Here is a 19,420-nt window from a genome sequence, read left to right on the forward strand (position 1 = left end):
TTGCCCTTCTAAAAATCAGCAAGGAGGAGGATGGGAACAAAACTATATTTAGTTGGCTCTGTCTGTCACTGGCTGTAGCTCCACCTACTGTTGGCCTCTCTGTCTTCCATTCTGACAGTCCCAATGGGCACTGCATAGAACCAGGTCTAAAGGATGCTCTGCCCATCGATGACTGCATCCCTTGCTTTTCACGGAATCGGGGCTGCAGAGGTCTATCTTTTCGTCTGCAGCGGATTCCTCTTAGAATTTGTGAGGCTTCACATTTTTATGTCTCCCAAAGTTCATCAACAGTGTAGTAATAATAACGAAAACCAAACAAGAAACACATGCGATGCTGCATTTGAAGTTAATTAAGGCTGTGGTTTATTTCTGCATAAACCACATTTGTAACTTATTGAAAAACAACATAGTTTATTTTAAAATATGCATTACATCACAAGCAAAGTGATTGTAGTATTACCAAAGCAGAAGAATTCAGGTCTGTATTGGAACAGCTTTTGCTCATTAAAAAAAAGGGGGTGGACAACTATGAAAATCTTATATATCTGCATTAAGTAGGAGCTGAAATACAATTAGAAAAAAACAAAGGAAGTTTATCCTCTCTAATTCACTTACGAGGGCCAAATACATTAAATATTGAAATGCAAAGTTTGTTATGTAAATGCGAGGAAGATGATTCCATGAATAAACATTAACGAAAAATACAGTGCTAATGTCTCTTGCAGTGCACAGCACTCATCCCAACAATCTGGAAAAGGAGACAGGAGGTACATTTTGGGGACAATTTACAGAATGAAGAAATGCACATAGAAATCTCTTTGCCGAGAGAACATAGAACAAGTTTCCTGCCATTTGAAGCAGGAAGGAATTGTAACCCTACCTCTTTCAGAACGGGAGTAATTTTCATTACCTGTTGACTCACTGATGACTTCCTATTGACTCATTAATAACTTCCTAGAAGTAGCCAGCATAAAGAAAAGCTTGGGCTTTGAGGAGAGGGGAGTTACAGTCCAGGCAATGTGAGACAAAATGCCCAGAGGACTTCAGATGCACAGTAGGTTTTTCCTTTCCTTCTTTTTTTAATTAAAAATTGAAAGCAGATTTGAGTCTGCATGAGTCACTGTTCTGAGCATATCTCCTGATTAGAAAGAGACAAGCCTGGCGGCAGTGACTCATGCAGAGAGCAATGGGCAGCCTCCTCTGAGGATCACCTGTCTTTCTGTGTCTCTCCACCAGGATCACTGAAAAGGCTCTCAGAAGACTCTGATTGGAAGGAGAGCCCCTAGAACAGCGTATAATAAGAAAATGCAAGGGGAGCTCTGAGCTCACAGGAGCCTATAATTTTTTTGTTTTTCACTTTTTGCAGCACCCCGGGAGATTCCTGACAGCACACTAGAGGTTTCCAGCAACAGTGTGGGAATCCCTGGCTTAGATTAGCATATCTTAATACACATGCAGGGAGCGACAAGCGGAGCCATACACAGCAGCAGAGGTAGTGCTACTAGCATGGTCCCACTGCTGCTTTCAAGTCACAGACTTCCTTTGTGCCTTACTTGCATGAAAACAAGATGAGAGGCAAGAAAATGGACAGTGGCAGCAATGGGACACGCTCAGCTAAGGGTGGAGGGGGATGCTTTGGTTTGCATTTTTATTTCAAATCTTTTTAATTCGCCCATCCTGGAACAATACGTGAACCAAAACGTGGCTATTCTTTGAAATTTTCACTTTTCTGAATTGTGCAATGCCATTTTCCTGTCAACTACAGTTATGGGTACAAAAATGTGTCTATTAGGGGAAGGTGTGCCTAAAACCCATACATTAGTGAAACGATGCATATATTAGTGGAAATAAGCATATATATGTACATATATTGGTGGAAATATGCATATATTGGTGGAAATAGCATAGAAATGTACATTATAATAGGAGAATCTGCTTGCAAAACTGTGCATGTCTGGAGAAGTTTTGTACTAAAACGCTGGTGAAGTGGAATCGTGGAAAATTGAATTTAAGATTGGAGAACCAAGAAACTGAGAGAAAGCAAAATAGGCAGACTTGCCTCTCCATACAACCACAGCATCTTCTTGCTCAGGGGCCTCCCAAAAACGTGAACCATAGCCGCCCCTGCTCAAGCCATGGGATTCCATTGGCCCTTGGATAGCCAATGAATAAACAACCTGAAGTTGTTATTTTCACTGTTTTGCCCCCAAGATTAGCATTAGATGGACGCCATTGCGTGGCCTCAGAAATGGCCCTAACTACCTCTCCAAATATTGTGGACACTCTGTCCGCTTTCTTAATTTGGACCTGTAAGTGTTGCGTGAAATACGTCCATTAACCTTGGCTTCCCCAGCCTGGGAATCCAAGGCGATCTTCTGTCTTTGATTAGCGAGAAGTACATCTGGAAGTTCAGTTTACACTACGCAACCTTCCCTCGGCTGCATATCTGACTCTGTCATCTGGACCGTATAGTGTTAGTGTCAACAACAGCAATAAACAATACAAATGCAGTGAACATAAACATTTCAGAAACCGTAAGTACAACCATCATTCAGAGCTTTGCCCAACAAATGACTAACATTTTCAGCATTCTAGCCCCCTGGATTACTAATTCAAAAGGAGTTCCAGAAAAGAAATGGGGTGGGAAGAAGGGCAAATATGTCCAAATTCTGAACAGTGAAATGAAAGAGAATGTATGAGGAATAAAAACAGACACAGCAGCAAATGACTTCAGGAACTGGCTGAAGGTGCAGTTTTAGGGCATTGCAGTTATTCGTGATGGCTCTGTCCCTCCGCTTTTCTTCATCTTAGTTGCTGCTGCTGTTATTTAAAAGAATCCAGCTTCAGATCTCTTTGGCTCTTCATCTACCTAACGTCTGAAGTCCTGGATGACCTTGCTGCCACGCTGTCGCTCTACCCTTTGTTGTTGTTGTTTAATCGTTTAGTTGTGTCTGACTCTTCGTGAACCCATGGACCAGAGCACGCCAGGCACTCCTGTCTTCCACTGCCTCCCGCAGTTTGGTCAAACTCATGCTGGTAGCTTCGAGAACATTGTCCAACCATCTCATCCTCTGTCGTCCTCTTCTCCTTGTGCCCTCCATATTTCCCAACATCAGGGTCTTTGCCAGGGAGTCTTCTCTTCTCATGATGTGGCCAAAGTATTGGAGTCTCATCTTCAGGATCTGTCCTTCCAGTGAGCACTCAGGGCTGATTTCCTTCAGAATGGATAGGTTTGATCTTCTTGCAGTCCATGGGACTCTCAAGAGTCTCCTCCAGCATGCTCTACCCTTATTTCTGGTCATATCTGACCATTTCTCCCAATCTACTTTCCTGAGCTGTCTCGAAACCCCTTCCTCCTTTATTTATCTCCCTTACTGCCCCTTTGGCCTGAAATATCTGACTAATATATTTCCATACCCTGCTTCCTTATTCTTTCCTCGGCTGAAACAAAGCCTAATTATCTGTGGCTGAAATGAAGCCCAATAATATGTAACCTATAAGCAACAAAGCAAAGCTCTGCTGAACCGAAACAAAAGCCTATCTAGTCCAGCATTCTCTTCTCGCAGCAGCCAAGCGGATGCCCACAGGAAGCTCCCAAGCAGGACATGAGCTCAGTAACAGCCTCCTGCTTGTGTTCAGTTGCCCAGGTTCTGCCCTTTACACCCACAAGAACATAGAAGCTAACAAGTCAGACCATTGGTCTATCCATCTCAGTACAGTCTACGCACAGTCTGACAGTGCTCCCCAAGGTCCCAAACCTACCTGGAGATGCCAAGGATTCAACTTGGGACCTTCTGCATGGAAAACAGATGCTCTGTCATTAAACTATGTCCCCCATTTCTTTTCCATGCCTCATCCTTTCCTCTTTTTCCTTTGTCTCCTCTCCATCCCTGTCAAAATATATATCATAGGCTCCTGGAGGCAAGGACCTATCTTTTTGGTTCTCCCTTGATCTCTTCAGATCTCCACACAGCTGCACCATGTGGTGAGCGAATGACCTATGGGTTGATGCATCTGCCTGGCCAACTTAGTATTTTGGGGTCCTGAACTGTTCCCAGATACCCACACTGAGCACCAGATCCTGTTGGACAGAAGATTGTAAATATAACGTAGACAATTTCTTTTCCTTCACCCACACACACCAGGTGGGGGGCCAGACCACTGTGGAGTCTTCCCCACCACCACCAAATATTCTCCATTTTTTGCTGATGGCCATCATTTTCCTCCCTCAGTGAGCTAGAAAAATACTAGATCTGGGGCACGGTGGAGGATACAAAATGGTAGTCAAGCTGTCAACATAGTTGACAGTTTGGCCTAGGATCAGCATTCAGACTCATCCAACAGGGCTCTTATTGCATGTGCAAAATTAGCAAGCTGAGCAGAACATTTCCAGATAATCTTCCTGATATCCTGGTTATGCTCATGCAGAGGAACTTGGGTCACACAAACAAACATCCAAGGCATATCAAGATTTAAAATACACATCCCAAATGTTTGATCACTGCTCCTTTGACAAGGGCAAGTGTTTTGGTTCATTCCATCCTAGGCATTTACTTATAATTTAAAAATCAATCTGTTTTGATCACCAAGATGCACGCTATTAAATTATATCACATGGCTCAAAAATATGAAATGTTCTCCTTTATTTCCTTGACATCATTTTACGATAGACAGGAACCATTAAACTTTTCTTTATTCAGATCCAAACCTCTGGCTTCAACCTCCTTATGGAAGGTCAATTAAGGTTCCTTCCATCCCATGGATGTTTGCTACACAAATAGCAGGTTTGCGCTCCTTGCAACCTCAATCAGTTTTTCCTTCGTTAATGGCAGAGGAAACTTTAGCAAATGTAGTACACATTTTGCTTGCATTGGGTTTTTTTGTTTGGGTGGGTGCATGTTAGGAGCAGTAACATATTGGATGAGATGGCAGCAGAGATAACCAAAGGCAACAGCGCTAGGAGATGAAGGTAAGCGAGACAGGTTAGTCCCATTTAAACGGACTTGGGTTATAAATCTGAAGGAACATTAAGAGTGTAAATATTTTGTTTACCAGAATTTTCTTTACATTCCCTGCTGAAGCTTACTACAGTAAACCTTGACTTTAGTCCAAGATGTGTTGCAAAGATTACCCCTTCTTGTTTATTCAGGACAAAATCATTAGGAAACCGCCTCAGCCACACTGACTGGAAATAGCTGTCCATTAGCATTTAAGATGACCTGAGGTTGTGTGTTGTGGGTTTCTGCCAGGAAACTGTTGTCCTATTATGGCAAGATACTTTAACAGGGATATAAAGAGCTGGCTTCTATTATGTCAGTCCATTGGCCCACCAATGCTGTCTATTCCAACCTGAGACCTTATTCTTGCCAAGCAATGTGCTCTATCACTGGGCTAGGGCCTCACTTGATGATTGGTTAAGATAGCCCATATCCAATACTCTCAGAAATATATGGTCAGCAAGCCAAGATGCCTATTGTTCCAATCCACAACTCAGCTATTCTGGGATATATCTACTAAAGTCAACAAACGCTGATTCTTGAACACTCCTGTTTAACTTGAGCCAGAATAACAACCAGGAAACAACATACTGGAGGCAAACTAAACCTACAGCTTCATTCACCAAGCCAGTGAGTGAAGAAAATCTGTGGGGCCTAGAACTTTCTCTAGGCCACACAAAAGTATCATTTTGTTGGAAAGAAATATTGCCCTATCTTCATTTAGGTTTCAGAACAGACATTTGGGGATCAATATATTTTTAGGACACAGGAGGAGGAGGAGGAGGAGGAGAAGAAGAAGAAAGAAGAAGAAAAAGAAGATGAAGAAGAAGAAGAAGAAGAAGAAGAAGAAGAAGAAGAAGAAGAAGAAGAAGAAATTGATTTTGTTCAGTCTTCCCCAACCTGGTACCCTTCAGCTGTTTGGGACTACAATTCCCTTCAGCCTACAGCCAGGATAGCCATTGAAATCCAAAACATCCTGAGGGCACCAGGTTGGGGGGCGGGGAAGGCCAGTTTTGGCCATTTCGGTTTCATTACAAGTTACTTTATTTGCCAAACAGCTAATACTACTTCAAACATGCAGGAGATAGAAGCAGAGAGACAGGCAGATATCTGTAAGCAGCTGACAAAACAGAAGGATAAAATTATTTTGTTAAGTATTTTGGATGTTGCCTTGGGCAGAGAGGTGACAGCCAACTAAAATTCCAGAAGAGACATGAGAGCCAACCAAGGTGAGAATTCTTAGAATGCTGAAGGATGGACAAAGTTCCCAGAAGAAATTGTGGGGACAATCATTGTGATAGCATGGAAGATCCAAGTATTATATTAACACATTCCGAAGCCAAAGACTGCTTCTGTGAGAGTGGCCAGAGAACTTCTGTTAATAGGAGCTGCTGAGATGTTATAAATAAATACTATGAAAACAACTATCATTAATTTTGCCTGATCTAAATCTGGGATTGAACAAAATTCAAATTAGTGCTGAGGAGAAGGTTCCACCAGCACAAGAGTTATGTCAGCACAACACAATGTTCTCCTCCTCTTGTCCCCTGCATCTCTTCTGGGTTTACTCCTAAACAGCAGATTTGGAGGTGCAGGAAAAAAGGCTGGAGCAATCCTATAAGGACAGTGCTAATCCTTGTGCTTGCACAACTGTTTAGTTGAATACTTTCCAAGATTCAGCTGCAAGGATCTTCTGGCAGTTCCCTCACTGTGAGAAGTGAAGTTACAGGAACCAGACAGAGGGCCTTCTCAGCAGTGTCACCCACCCTGTTGGAAAACAAGCCCCATCGGGAGAGACTGGCAACTCTCCCAGGCTCCCTGGCTTGTTTACCGGTGATCTGCCCTGGCTGCAATCCCCGCAGTCCAGGAGATCTCAATAGGCGACATTTCCCAGCATGGGAAATGCACACCCCCTTCCCTCCTTGCATCCCAGCAAGGGAAAGAAGATAGTCAGAAAGCCTTTTACATCTTGTTTATTTACTGACTGTGCAACTCTACAAAAAACATGTCCGAACAGTTCAGTGTTCAGCAAGCAAGTGACTAAGACTTCCTTCACATACGCAACAGGAAGGTCTCGTATTACACACAGAACAAAGCCTTTTGAAGCTGTGAAGCCTTGTGCATGGAGTTGGAAAGTAGCATGAAGGAAGAGCAGGGCTGAAGGCAGAAAATGCCATCTGAATAATTCTGGCCCAATAGGAACACCATATTATTTATGTCACCGAAGACTAGCAACTGACATTCTGAGGCATTCTGCCTCTGATACTGAAGGAACAAATGGAGAAGATGCTCCATTAGATCCCTAATGTGCACTTTCCCAGACAATACTCAAACCAAAACACAGCTATCCTTTGAAATTTACACTTCCTCTGAATTTTGTGGTGTGGCTTTCCAACAGAAAAAAATAATAATGTGGAAAGTGCATCTATTAGTGAAAATAACATGAAAATGCACTGTTTCGGAGAACAGCTTACAAAAAAAATATCAGGAAAAATTCACACTAAAATTCTGACCAATTTTTATGAGGTGTTTTCTTTTCAAATTGCAAACTGATGCAGAATGTGGCGAACTGAATTTGTGATTGGAATAATAAGTTTTTTAAAAGATCAAATTGGCAGATTCATCCACTCCTAATGCCAACATTAGTGGGCACTGATAACCTTAACCTCAATGTATTATCTAATCACCTTTTATTCTTTGGGCTTTTCCATTTGTGTCAAAGTCCACACTCTTTGAAATCAATATTCAACGGAAGAAAGTTGGTTAGCTTTCCAACGTAACACAATTTCTTGCTGTGCTGCCACCACTAAGGACGGTCAGATCAATGGTGATGTAAAATGTCCTTATTCTGGCCATCAAAAATGTCTAACTTATCAACAATGCCTCAAGAGTCACTTGCTGTTTTATCCCTCCACCCAGTGCTGCCCCCCCATAAGAGCATGCCAGAATAATAATAAATAATAATGATTTTTTATTTATATCCCGCCCTCCCCAGCCGAAGCTGGGCTCAGGGTGGCTAATAACAATAAAATAATACAACATTCTAAAATCATACAGATGACATCAATTTTTTTAGATACAGATGACATCATTTTTTTTAGTCCCGGTAGGGAATTCCAGGGCCGGAGAGGCCCTGTAATTTAGACAAGCCTACTCAGATGTTTTGAAAGTTTGTAGGAGTTTTCATTTCTTTTAGCCTATCTATTGCAGTTCTAACTTTCTGTATGTTTTAAATAACAGTTGTATTTTTTTTCAGGGATAATTTCATTGTTTTATCTTTTCCGTAAACAGCTTTGGGTTTATGAAATTTTTTGAAATAAATAAAATAAGTAGCACTTCTTGTGGCCAGCATTCACTAGACCTCTCTCACACTCATGCATTGGGAGAGCTGTTGCCACGGCAATATGCTGAGGCCTTCTAAGGCCTTTTGAAGGCTGGCTGGCCTTATTAGCCCTCTGAGGACCCTCATTTCAAGGACCATAAGCCTATTCTGGAATTGCTGCTTCCTACAGCGTTGAGGTGGTAAAGGCTGCATTGGAGCGCTGTCCTCTAAGCTTGAGTCAGAGAAGGTCACATCCTCTAACCAGTATAGTCCAGAAGAGGGGAGGAAGGTCATCACCTCATATGATGCTCCTTTTCTTCTTGAGGCTGCCTGTGACCCGGATGGAGGATCATGGCCAGAGAAGATGACACAACACCCTGAATAGCTTGGGTGCGGCTGTAACTTCAGTGAGCACATAGTGGTTCCCTCATCCCCTTTGCTTACTCACACTGCAGTTTTCCCTTTGCTTTCAGGACAAGTTTAGCATTATCAGAGTCATCACCTAGCAATTATTCATTAAAGGCCAAAATGTTCTCATAAAATACTACTAAAACATCTGCTAGTTAATTCCTGTTAAGAAACTGCATTTTTCCCCCAAACCACACTCCTTGCTGTGACAGACTCAGGGGTAAAAGAAGGGAAACTGCAAGAGAATCGCCATGAAGAACGGAGCAGATTTATAAACCCCTAAATGTTTTGGCTAGGCCATCATGGGGAAATGTCTTCAGATGATCATCTCAGCACTACAGATAAGGGAATGATATTTTCAAAGCTGGATTGGGAAAGGGGTTGTTTCTCATGACACATGGGACAAAAAAAGAAAATGTAGCCCAATTTAATAGCAGCAAAAGATTAACTCTTAAGAATGCTGTGTTTGATTGATTTGTTATATTATTATTATTATTATTATTATTATTATTATTATTATTACTATTACTACTATAAAAAGGTGATTTCACTTGATCTCTGCAATGATCCCCACAATTTATAAATTACTCCATGTACGTAACTTTTTCACCATTCATAAAACTTGCCCGAAAGCCGCTCTGTTCTGTTGCTTCTATAGGAATAGCTAGAAGCAAACCCATGTTTGGTGTAGCAATAATCTCTAGGAGCTACAGGACAGTGGTGGCTGGAGCCAGAGGAAAACTGTGGATGGCGACACAGGCAAAAAAGTGGGCAGAGCAACAGATGTGACCATTCCCTTTCTACAGCATGCTATATTCCACCCATCCACATCTGTTTGTCTGTCTGTCTGTCTGTCTGTCTGTCTGCCTGTCTCTCTCTCTCCTAGACAAAGCACCAGAGGAAGGTGTGGGAGAGGGGGTAAGGACTGCATAGCATGGTGGAAGCAAAAGATTCAGGCAGCTGGTAACAGGAACTGTCTTTATTTGCTGGCGGGACTTTCCTGTGGCTCTTTGTGGCTTGCAGGGCAAGCCTGTAGGGAACACCCAGAGAGACATTTGGTGTTGCTGGTCCCATGCTATGGAACACTCTTCCCAAAGAGATCTCTCAGCAGAGATTTGGCATGCTACTGACTTTCAGGCATCTGTTGAAGACCTTTCTATGCCCAGAGACATAATTTTCCTAAGACAAGCCAGTCATTTTAGCAATTATTGCATATTTTTATGGTATTTTATCTTCTCTATTGTATTTGCACACATTGCTGCACACCATCCCAGTATTTTATATGAGTGGGTAGTTTATAAATATTTTTCATAAATAAATATATAAAAATAAAGGGGTATTGGAGAGACCTTAAAGGCACACAAATGTATGGTGATATGGGAGTCACACCCAGTTAAGTTGTCCCAATAGTGCAAGGACTTCTGCCTGCACAGTGGGACACTCTCTCCCTGCACCCCTCACCCAAATCTGTTCCAGAGGATTGGGGAAAGACCCAGCACCAATTAGGGGGGCATAGAGGGTACACTGGGAGAGAAGAGAAGACTCAGCTATACAGGTGCAAATAAAAAGTTGCAAGTGTGTTTTAAGTGCAATATACAATGTGACACTAGATGGCGATGGTGAGCCTTATGGAAAATTCAGTGTATTTTTAAAAATAAATCATTTTCAGAACTTTTTTTTATATGTGTGTAGATTCCACATGTGTGTGTGTGTTGTTGTTGTTGTTGCACTAACAGGATGACTTCATTGGATGCAACCAATGAGCATTTGCCACACCCTGAGAAAGTGATTTGTTTGGCAGCATTGATTAAATTTATTTATCCATTCATTCATAAACTGAACCTTTTGCCAAAAATGAATTTCAGGGCTGTATGCACAGAAATTTAACATCTATAACAAAATGTTAAAACAACATAAAACATGAAACACAATACAATATAACAGAGAGGAATGAAATTATTCAACTACCTGAACTGGAAGTAGTGTTCCGGTTAGTGAACTTTACCTTGGTTTCCGAACAGAAGCCGAACGGTGGAAGGGCACCGGTGGCAGGAGGCCTCATTAGGGAAAGCACGCCTCAGTTTAAGAACAGCTTTGGCGGGACTTTGGTTTAAGAACGGACTTCTGGAACAGATTAAGTTCGTAAACCGAGGTACCACTATATTTGACGTTTAGAAGACATCTGAAGGCAGCCCTGTACAGGGATATTTGTAATGTTAGACGTTTGACGATGTTTTTATATCTGTTGGAAGCTGCTCAGAGTGGCTGGGGCAACCCAGTCAGATGGGCATGGTAGGAATAATAAAATTATTATTATTATTATTATCATCATCATCTCACCAGCCATGCAGCTGACAACTGCTTGACATCCTTCCTATTTCTCAGTCCCAGACCAACAGAGCAAGCAGCGGCTCTACTGATTCCCTGGTGGTCCATGTGGACATCTGATGAGTCACAAATTGAGGAGGCCTGAGCTAGGAAGCTCCCCTGCTCACGAGGCCACTGACATCTTTCACCCATCGCTGTGCCTTTGATGCCGGCGTAATCTCGTTAAAATGGAAATATATTAAGGCAGTCCAAACAATTAATTGATCCAAGAAAGATTGTTTCACATTTTGTGTAAATCACAGCTCAAAATTCATTTGAGGAGCACGGCCATATTGTAGACTAAACAGAGCTTGGCGTGGGCCGAGGGGCTAGGGGTGGGTGTTAAAAGTTGATCAGCACTACACATGGTCAGTAATCCTCCACAGAAATGTTAACTCAATTTGTCAGTATTATCTTTATGTCAACAGTAATGCTTAAATATTTACAATAGGCATAGTACTCCGAGGGGTTCGTAATGCAAGATAAATTGAAGAAATGCTAACAAAATGGATGGTACTAATAGAAGCCCTTGGCACTCAATGCACTACCTTTCTCTTTTCTTTTTCTTTTTTTGATGCAAAGGAGATTGCCTAAAGTTGGACTTTATTCTATTATCATATTTTGCTTGCTGACCCAAAGGTTGCTATTAAGACGATGCAGGATCTCAGGGGATCCTATGGGGTTATCTTCGGTAATCGCACATGAAGTCTATTTGTGGCGCATGCTGAGATTGTTTGCTGCTTTCACTTTGATGAAATGTTACACAAAAGACAGGCTGCAGTCACCTCTGCACTCCCCACCCCCCTGGTCAGATTCTATCATAGTTCCTGCCGGTTCTCTTATGTCACTGCTTAGAGGTACTTTAGCAAGGTATATAGAGGTAAGCACTGCAATTAACTCCAGTGCAGCAAGGGTTCTCTTTTTTTATTATAAATAATTTTTATTATTTTCCAACACAAATATACAATTCTATCAGATTTTCACAAATTTGGTTCTTTTTAGACTTCCTTCGGCTTCTCTGACAATCATCCATATTTGCTTCTCAGTTTACGCATTCCTCTGTTTATATTGCCATTAAACTTCCCTCCCACTCCTATTTCTTTTTAACAATATATCTCGACTTTCACAGTGCTTCTTGAAATCCCACCAGTGTTGTTTGCACATCACATGTTCTTTTGAGATATTCAACAAATTTCCCCCAGTCCTCAATGAACTTTTGGTCTTGAAGATATCTAATTTTCCCGGTTAATCTGTCCAATTCTGCAGTCAGTCAGCTTCAGTCTCCATTCTCAAACGGTGGCTTGTGGACCAACAGTGGTCTGTGGGGTTCATTCAGATGTTCAATGGCCTGTTTGTGGGTTTCTGGTTGAAGATGGTAGACTATTGCATTAAATATTTGTATTGATTTTAATTGCATTTTAATTGCTTCTTTTATTCTTGAATGCAAGGGGGGACTTCAAACTCTATACAGGGGTACCTCGGGTTACATACGCTTCAGGTTACATATGCTTCAGGTTACAGACTCCGCTAACCTAGAAATAGTACCTCGGGTTAAGAACTTTGCTTCAGAATGAGAACAGAAATCATGCTCTGTCGGTGTGGCGGCAGCAGGAAGCCCCATTAGCTAAAGTGGTGCTTCAGGTTAAGAACAGTTTCAGGTTAAGAACAGACCTCCAGAAAGAATTAAGTACTTAACCGAGGTACCACTGTAATTCTATTATTCTTGGGCATTGCATTTTATGATGTTGCAATTTGAATTCTATGGAATGCAAATTGTAATGCAATAAAATGACCATTTTGTGTGGGGGTTCCATTCCTGTCCCCCCACATGTCGATGGAGCACGCTTAAGCCCACTCTGCCTTACTTCACCACCATTCCACCCCATTCCACCATCCTCCAGGTCCAAAAAGACCCACGTGTCGGCAGTCACATGCTAACTGGACAAGGACAAAATTGTTGCCGCCTATATAAGAAACAAAAGAAGCAATAAAAATGTGATTAAAAATCATAAAGTATCTAGCATAGGCAACATATTGCTACAATGGAGGGGGGAAATCTTTAAGTAGACCACCAAGAACCTCAGCAATTTTCAAGAAGTCCACAGAGAGAAAAAAAAGTTGGGAGCACTTGAGTCAAAAGTACAGTTAGTTAAGTATGTAGTAGCATGGCAAGCTGATATATAATCTAAGTGCATGCACAATATGTTCATTGCACTTATCTATATTATGCCTGATTTTGTTCCTTTGAGAAGGGCTTGACAGGAGATGACTGACTCAAATATTTTCTGTGGCTGTTCTGTTGTCCAGACCTGCCTATCCAGGGCCCAGGAACGCATTTTACCAAACAATACCCTAAAGAGTAGCACACATATATATGCCCTTATTAAGTAATATTAAAAGGTAAAGGACCCCTGAGAGTTAAGTCCAGTCATTTTATATAAGACTTTCCCAGTGACTGATTAAGATTTTGTTATTATTATGAATTGCAAACACGTAAATACATCAAATATACATAAATAAAACTAAACAGAAAAATAGATAATATAAAAAGAAAGAAGAAACAGAACAAAGAATTAAAAATAGAAAGATAGATAAATTTCAAAAAAGAAAAATATAAATATTTTCATATCAACATAGGGAGTTCAAGCCTTTTTTAAACAGCTTCGGCTTGGCTCCTTATTTCATATCTCTTGACTTCCTGCTATAGATGAACATACTTGTAAATCAATTTTTTTCAGATAACTGTATTCAAATGGTAAATCTTGGAGAGACAGTCAGACTGATTAAGATTTGGCTGCTGGGGCCACAGGAAGTGACTTCAAGGGCCAGATCCTGCACTCCCAACCTGTGTGCTTGTAGCTGCACTGAAACATTTCACAGGATCATAGATCTTGCTATGTTTGTGAACTGGGCCCAAGACTTATCTATTTGACAGGACCTTTGTTCAGTTTGAAGGATGTCTCTCAGACACTGGAAGTCCGTCACGCACGTGGAGCTACCTTTCACAAGGACTTCCCCGCTCACTGCAGTGGAGAGGATAGCTCCGTGTGCATAAGGGGACATGTCCAAGTAACTTCTATTGAAGTGAGTGGGGACACCCAACAGTTGTGGGGGATCACTGGGGCAACTATCAGCACCTGAATGAGGAGGCTGCCATTTTTAATTTTAAAAAATGACTACATGAGTCTAGAGTAGGGTAGAGCATAAACCCAGAGAAATACATACAGTCCATAGTCTATGTATATGGACCATACATTGGTTTCTTCTTGGATGTCCATAGGGCTATGCAACTGATTGGCTTAGATAATGTGTGTGTGTGTGTGTGTGTGTGTGTGTGTGTGTGTGTGTGTGCATGCGCGCTTGTGTGTGTCCCTGAATGTTCTTTATGTGCTGAAAAGAACTCTAAACTTAGTTGGGTCTATTTCCTTCTTTTTTTTGTTTGGGGGGGGAAATTAGATATGTTCCACTACCTTCATTTCCCCCCACTTTCATCTTCCAGGGAGAATGTGCTTTGTTAGTTCATTAAGGAACCCAGCTGGGATTTGAAAGTTTCTTTGAAGGAAGCACAGAAGCAATGTTTGGAAAAGGTATGAAATCCCATCTTGTCTTTGAGCTGTCACTCACGCTTTGAGTCTTTTGCCCCACATTCTATTAGTCATTCTTGCACTGGACCTGTGATATCCGATTCCTTTTTCTGCAGTTCCCATCCTTTGTCTCCCACTCTATTCTCTTTACAATAACACTATTCAGATAAGGTATGTCTTTGAATTGTCAACTACTACTTTTTCCCCTCCCCAGCCCTTGTAAGGATACCCTTAGTAGTTCGGAGCATACAAAGCCGAGGTCCTTTTTACTGAAATATTACGGATCACTTTCAAAAACGGCACAGAAGAGCATTAGCTGGGAGATTTGTGTGGGTTTCCCCACCCCACCCCCTTCTTCTTCATAGTTTACCTTGCAAATGATGGAAACCCTTCTTTGATAAACAAAAGAATGAATAGAGCACAGCAACAGATATAGTTGTTGTATGCTCCTTGTGGATTATGGCACTGAAGAGAAAAATGTAGGAGGCTTAGGCTCAGATAAGGCACCTTTCAAATGCCTTTGGTGGCTCATTGCTCATAAATTCGTTCAATGCCAGAAAGTTTAAAGATTTCTAAAGAGAAAGTATCAGAAGCAGCTTTGAACAGAGTAGAATATGAAGGGGGAAACCACATTGGAACACAGGGATAATCTGTGGTGGGGGGTTTTCCCCTGAAGGGAAACCCACTTGCATGCAGTTGTGAACTCTGCTTCTTTTGCAAAAAATAAAAAAGGCAGCTTAACAATGCACAAAATGAACAGCAGTGATTCAGATCTGCATGCGGAAGACTCGCTTTCAAAAGAGGACAAGGATGTAAATCATAAACTTTTCCCATTCTTTTTTTTAAAAGTTCTTGTCTTCTTGATTTCTGAGCTTCCCCGTTAATCTTGCCGTTTCAACAGAGTCCATCAGCTTGGTTTGCCATTCTTCTCTAGTCGGGGTTTATGATTTACTTAAGAGACCTCTGCAAGCAAGTTAAAACATTGGCAGGATTTTAACCACACTTGTAACAGAAAGTAAAAATTTGGATAAATATTGATATGCACTTGTAAATATTATCATTAGGACCCATGGAAGGGATGGGGGGAAGTCAGGAGATTCAAAGTAATCTCAATATTTGGACTTTGAATTGTTGTTAGTAATTTGTTTATAGTATTTAAAATCAAATAAAAATATTATATAAACAAAAGGAAACAAGGATGTACTGTCAAACCATTTTCTGCACGTGATGTAAAATAGTGACTCACACCATGGTTTAAGAAATTGCAGGACAATAAAGAGCATTGACCAAAAAAGAAATTGCAGGAAATGGTATCAAAGTGAACAGCAGGTATCTGCTACTCTTATTATTTGAAAATGGTAAAAGCATAATCAGGCCCTCGTTTAATATCCCATTGACCGCCTTAATACTGCTACATATCACATGCATGGACTGACATAGATTGGTGGAATTTTGGCTTTCAGCACCTTTCCCATTCTGCACGGGTGAGGATCTATTAGGATGGTCTGCCCTCAGAGGCTGATGGATCCAATAGATTTCCAGGTGGCTGATATGACTGGCACTCCTGTCTAAACCCTGGCCAACCTCTGGAACATCCAAATGGCTCAGGATCTGATTGCCCTTTCCGGATGCATCGGGGCAGGTTATTTGGTCTTCTGTTCTTGTCCACATGGTGACAGAATGAAGGCAGAAGCATTGCCCTCACTCTGATTTGAATTCACACCTCATCCTGTATCAGAACCTCATGGTCAAGTATCATCATGATGAACACAAAGCAGAATGGCAAAATGCTTCCTGTTTCGGAAGGGCATCTGTTAAGTTGAAAGGGTTGTTTAAAAGTACACATCTAATCATACCTTGCGGGCACAGGAAATCCAACATACTGCTACTTGGTCTTGCCCATTCAGTTCAATGCCCTCACTCTGATTTGGCTTCAGACATCATCATTTGGCCAAATCTCATTAGCTATATAGCATGTTCATGAAACCATCCGCCATCACGTGGAGAGGGGGGGGGAGAGAATGACAGCCTAAAGTAGCAAGTAGTCCCCTAAAAAATCACTCAGAGGGAGGGAGCATTCATCAAAGCCTATGAACAAGATGGTGAAAGAAGGGGGCATTTCAGGTCAGGCCTAGTTGCACATGCCAGCCAGCTCCACGCTTTCAACCAAGTTAATGAATGGCCTGTTGGAAACACCATCGCACCCTAATGGCTTTGAACTCAGCCGCAACACACCTACTTGAGAGGAAGGAGAATCAAACACCTCCATTGGAAAGCTACGCTCAGAACTGTTCACTATCTCAAAAGATGTTTCGCTTCATGCATGTGGGGAATGGAAGCCGCTGAGATCCTTCAATAATAGCAAGCCGCTAAAATCCATTAAAACTGTCCGTGCTTTTTGCCTAGCCAGGATCCCAGCAGGAAATCGCTTCTTGGCTTCACTTGTAGCCCATGGCAAAGTTCCCATTGACTTCTGTAGGGCAACGATTTCACCCACAGCAATGTTTACATGCAGATAAGGAGGCCCAGCTGAAAACCTGGCGCTCGGGACACATTTTTACTCATTTGTGATAATGGGGGAGAACGAGATGGGGGAGTGAAGAATTAGTTCCCTTGGCTTGCACCGCATCATACCCCCCTGACCGCTTGCAAGATAACCGATCTCAAACCTTAGTAAACCTGAGATGCAAAAAATGGAGGAAGTTCCATTTTCTTGTCCTGGCACTTACTCCCTAGGAGGCTCCAGAAGTAGCTGTTGGCTGTGACTCAATCTTTATGTTTAGATGTGTCACATATTTGGCCGGTTATGTGATCCATCTTTGCTGCTTTGCACTCTTAAAAAGTTTTTTCCCAGCCTCTATGGATTTTTAATATTTGTAAATGAGGTGCCAGCTGACTCCCCATAAACTTGCAACACAGCTCATTTTCTTATTTCAATAGCCAGCATGTGCAGCTTTGACGATCTCCCAAATGGATTGTGCATGAAAATAATCCAGTGTTCCCCTATAAGATGCTAGTTACTTATAAACAGAGAATTTTGGGGGGAGGGATCTCATTTCCATTAGTGGTGTTAGCTATAGTATATGCATTTTCTCAATATGGTATAAGAGCGTAAACACTTAAGAAAAGCCTTCTGGATCAGGCCAGTGGACCACCTAGTGCAACATCTTGTTTTCACACTGGCCATCCAGATGCCTGCAAGAAGAACCCGAGAACGACAACACTTTTTCCAGCATTCCCCAGCATACTGCCTCTAACGGTGGAGGTAGAACATAGTAATTCTGAAGCAATGAAGCATTTCACGGAGAAATTAGGCAGAAAGTAGCGTGCCAACTGGAGCTTTATGCAATTACAGATGTAGACAAGGGATGGGGAACCTGTGTCCCACCACGTGTTGTTGGACTCCAGTGCCTATCAACCTGAGCCAGCGTGGTCAATAGTCAGAGAAGATGGGAAAGGTAGTCCAACAACATCTGGAGAACCACATATCTTGTAGACTTTGGGGCCTAACCACTGCATGCTGGAAAATCAACCCACAGATGCCCCTTCCAGCTTGAATACAGGGCTAGATCAACATAGCGTTTAACCTGACATGAGGCAACTTAACCCAATACTTTACTGGGTTCCCCCACAATGCAGCCAAGAAGTCAACTTTAAACTGCTCATGGATTCACAGATAATCTATTCACATGAACAGTGTGATGTTGTGAAGGCCTCTGGCTCTTCAGAATGGTAATGGTCTGCCTGAACAATACCTATAGCTAAAAAAAATGACAGGAATAACCCAGAATTTGTGAAAAGGGGGTTTCAATAGGCATAGGAGCTGTGAAATCACCTGACATTTTGGGCTGTTCCTTCAGGGTCAGGGGGAAGTAGGTGGGTTTCTTTTTCACAGAAGGGCTGCACTCTTGCAGGAGATCCCAACACTTGAGTTCTCACTGATTGCGTGACTTGAATAGACCATGAATTGAGGGCTGCACAATTGATTTGGGAGTTTTTAAAGGTCTCTGCTTCCTTCTTTTCAGATGACAGTACTTTCCTATGCCGGACCCAAGCTGAAAACTGCCACACTTTTCATGTGTTGCCTCAATGTCAGATGTGTCCTCCAGATGCTGTTAGACTCCAGCACACATCATCCCTGACTCACATCATCCCATGCTGGCCATTATATGTGTAATAATATGTATAAAATTATACATATATAAAATTCAATGTATAATAATTCAAATAATACTGTACAAAATATGTGAGAATTGTTCGTATTTTTTAGCTGAACCCCAGAAGAGGGGGCTGCTTCTCATTGGGATTAGGTGAGATGGGAATTAGAAGGGAGATGTATGAATAAAGCACAGCATCAAGATTTCCAGAAAATCCCACCCCTACTTCCAAGTGTTTTACTACATCTGTACAACAACAGCCATGCTTTTGACATATGGGTGCAAAGGCCATTAGCATCACAGGAAAACTCTGCCCACAATAACCAGATTATCTTTTTCTTTCTTTAAAAAAAAAAAGCCATACCACTTCATGAGCATGATTTGAAGTGTAACTTTATTTAATCAGCTCTAATCAGAATAAGTTTCAGCCAAAGGGAAATGGAATTGGCTGCTAATAATGAAGCGCATGAGTGATAGCACCAGAAAGTCAACTACAGACTACAGATAGAGAGGGCACAGCTCATCCTCTGCCAGGAAATGAAGAGGAGTATATTAATCTCAGTTGTAGATTTGGGAAACTGTTTG

At 41.7% G+C, this 19,420-nt stretch overlaps 1 long non-coding RNA gene across 1 annotated transcript; it reads left to right on the top strand.

Moving 5' to 3' along the window:
• The first annotated feature begins 8,429 nt into the window (after positions 1 to 8,429).
• LOC310827581 lies at positions 8,430 to 18,756 on the top strand. The gene is made up of 4 exons (XR_014556437.1): positions 8,430 to 8,516; positions 14,594 to 14,681; positions 15,947 to 16,007; positions 18,704 to 18,756. It is a non-coding gene; the product is annotated as an uncharacterized lncRNA (long non-coding RNA).
• Positions 18,757 to 19,420: the final 664 nt, after the last annotated feature.

This window comes from Podarcis gaigeae (assembly GCF_964106915.1).
Source record: "Podarcis gaigeae genome assembly, chromosome: 11".
Classification (NCBI taxonomy): domain Eukaryota; kingdom Metazoa; phylum Chordata; class Lepidosauria; order Squamata; family Lacertidae; genus Podarcis; species Podarcis gaigeae.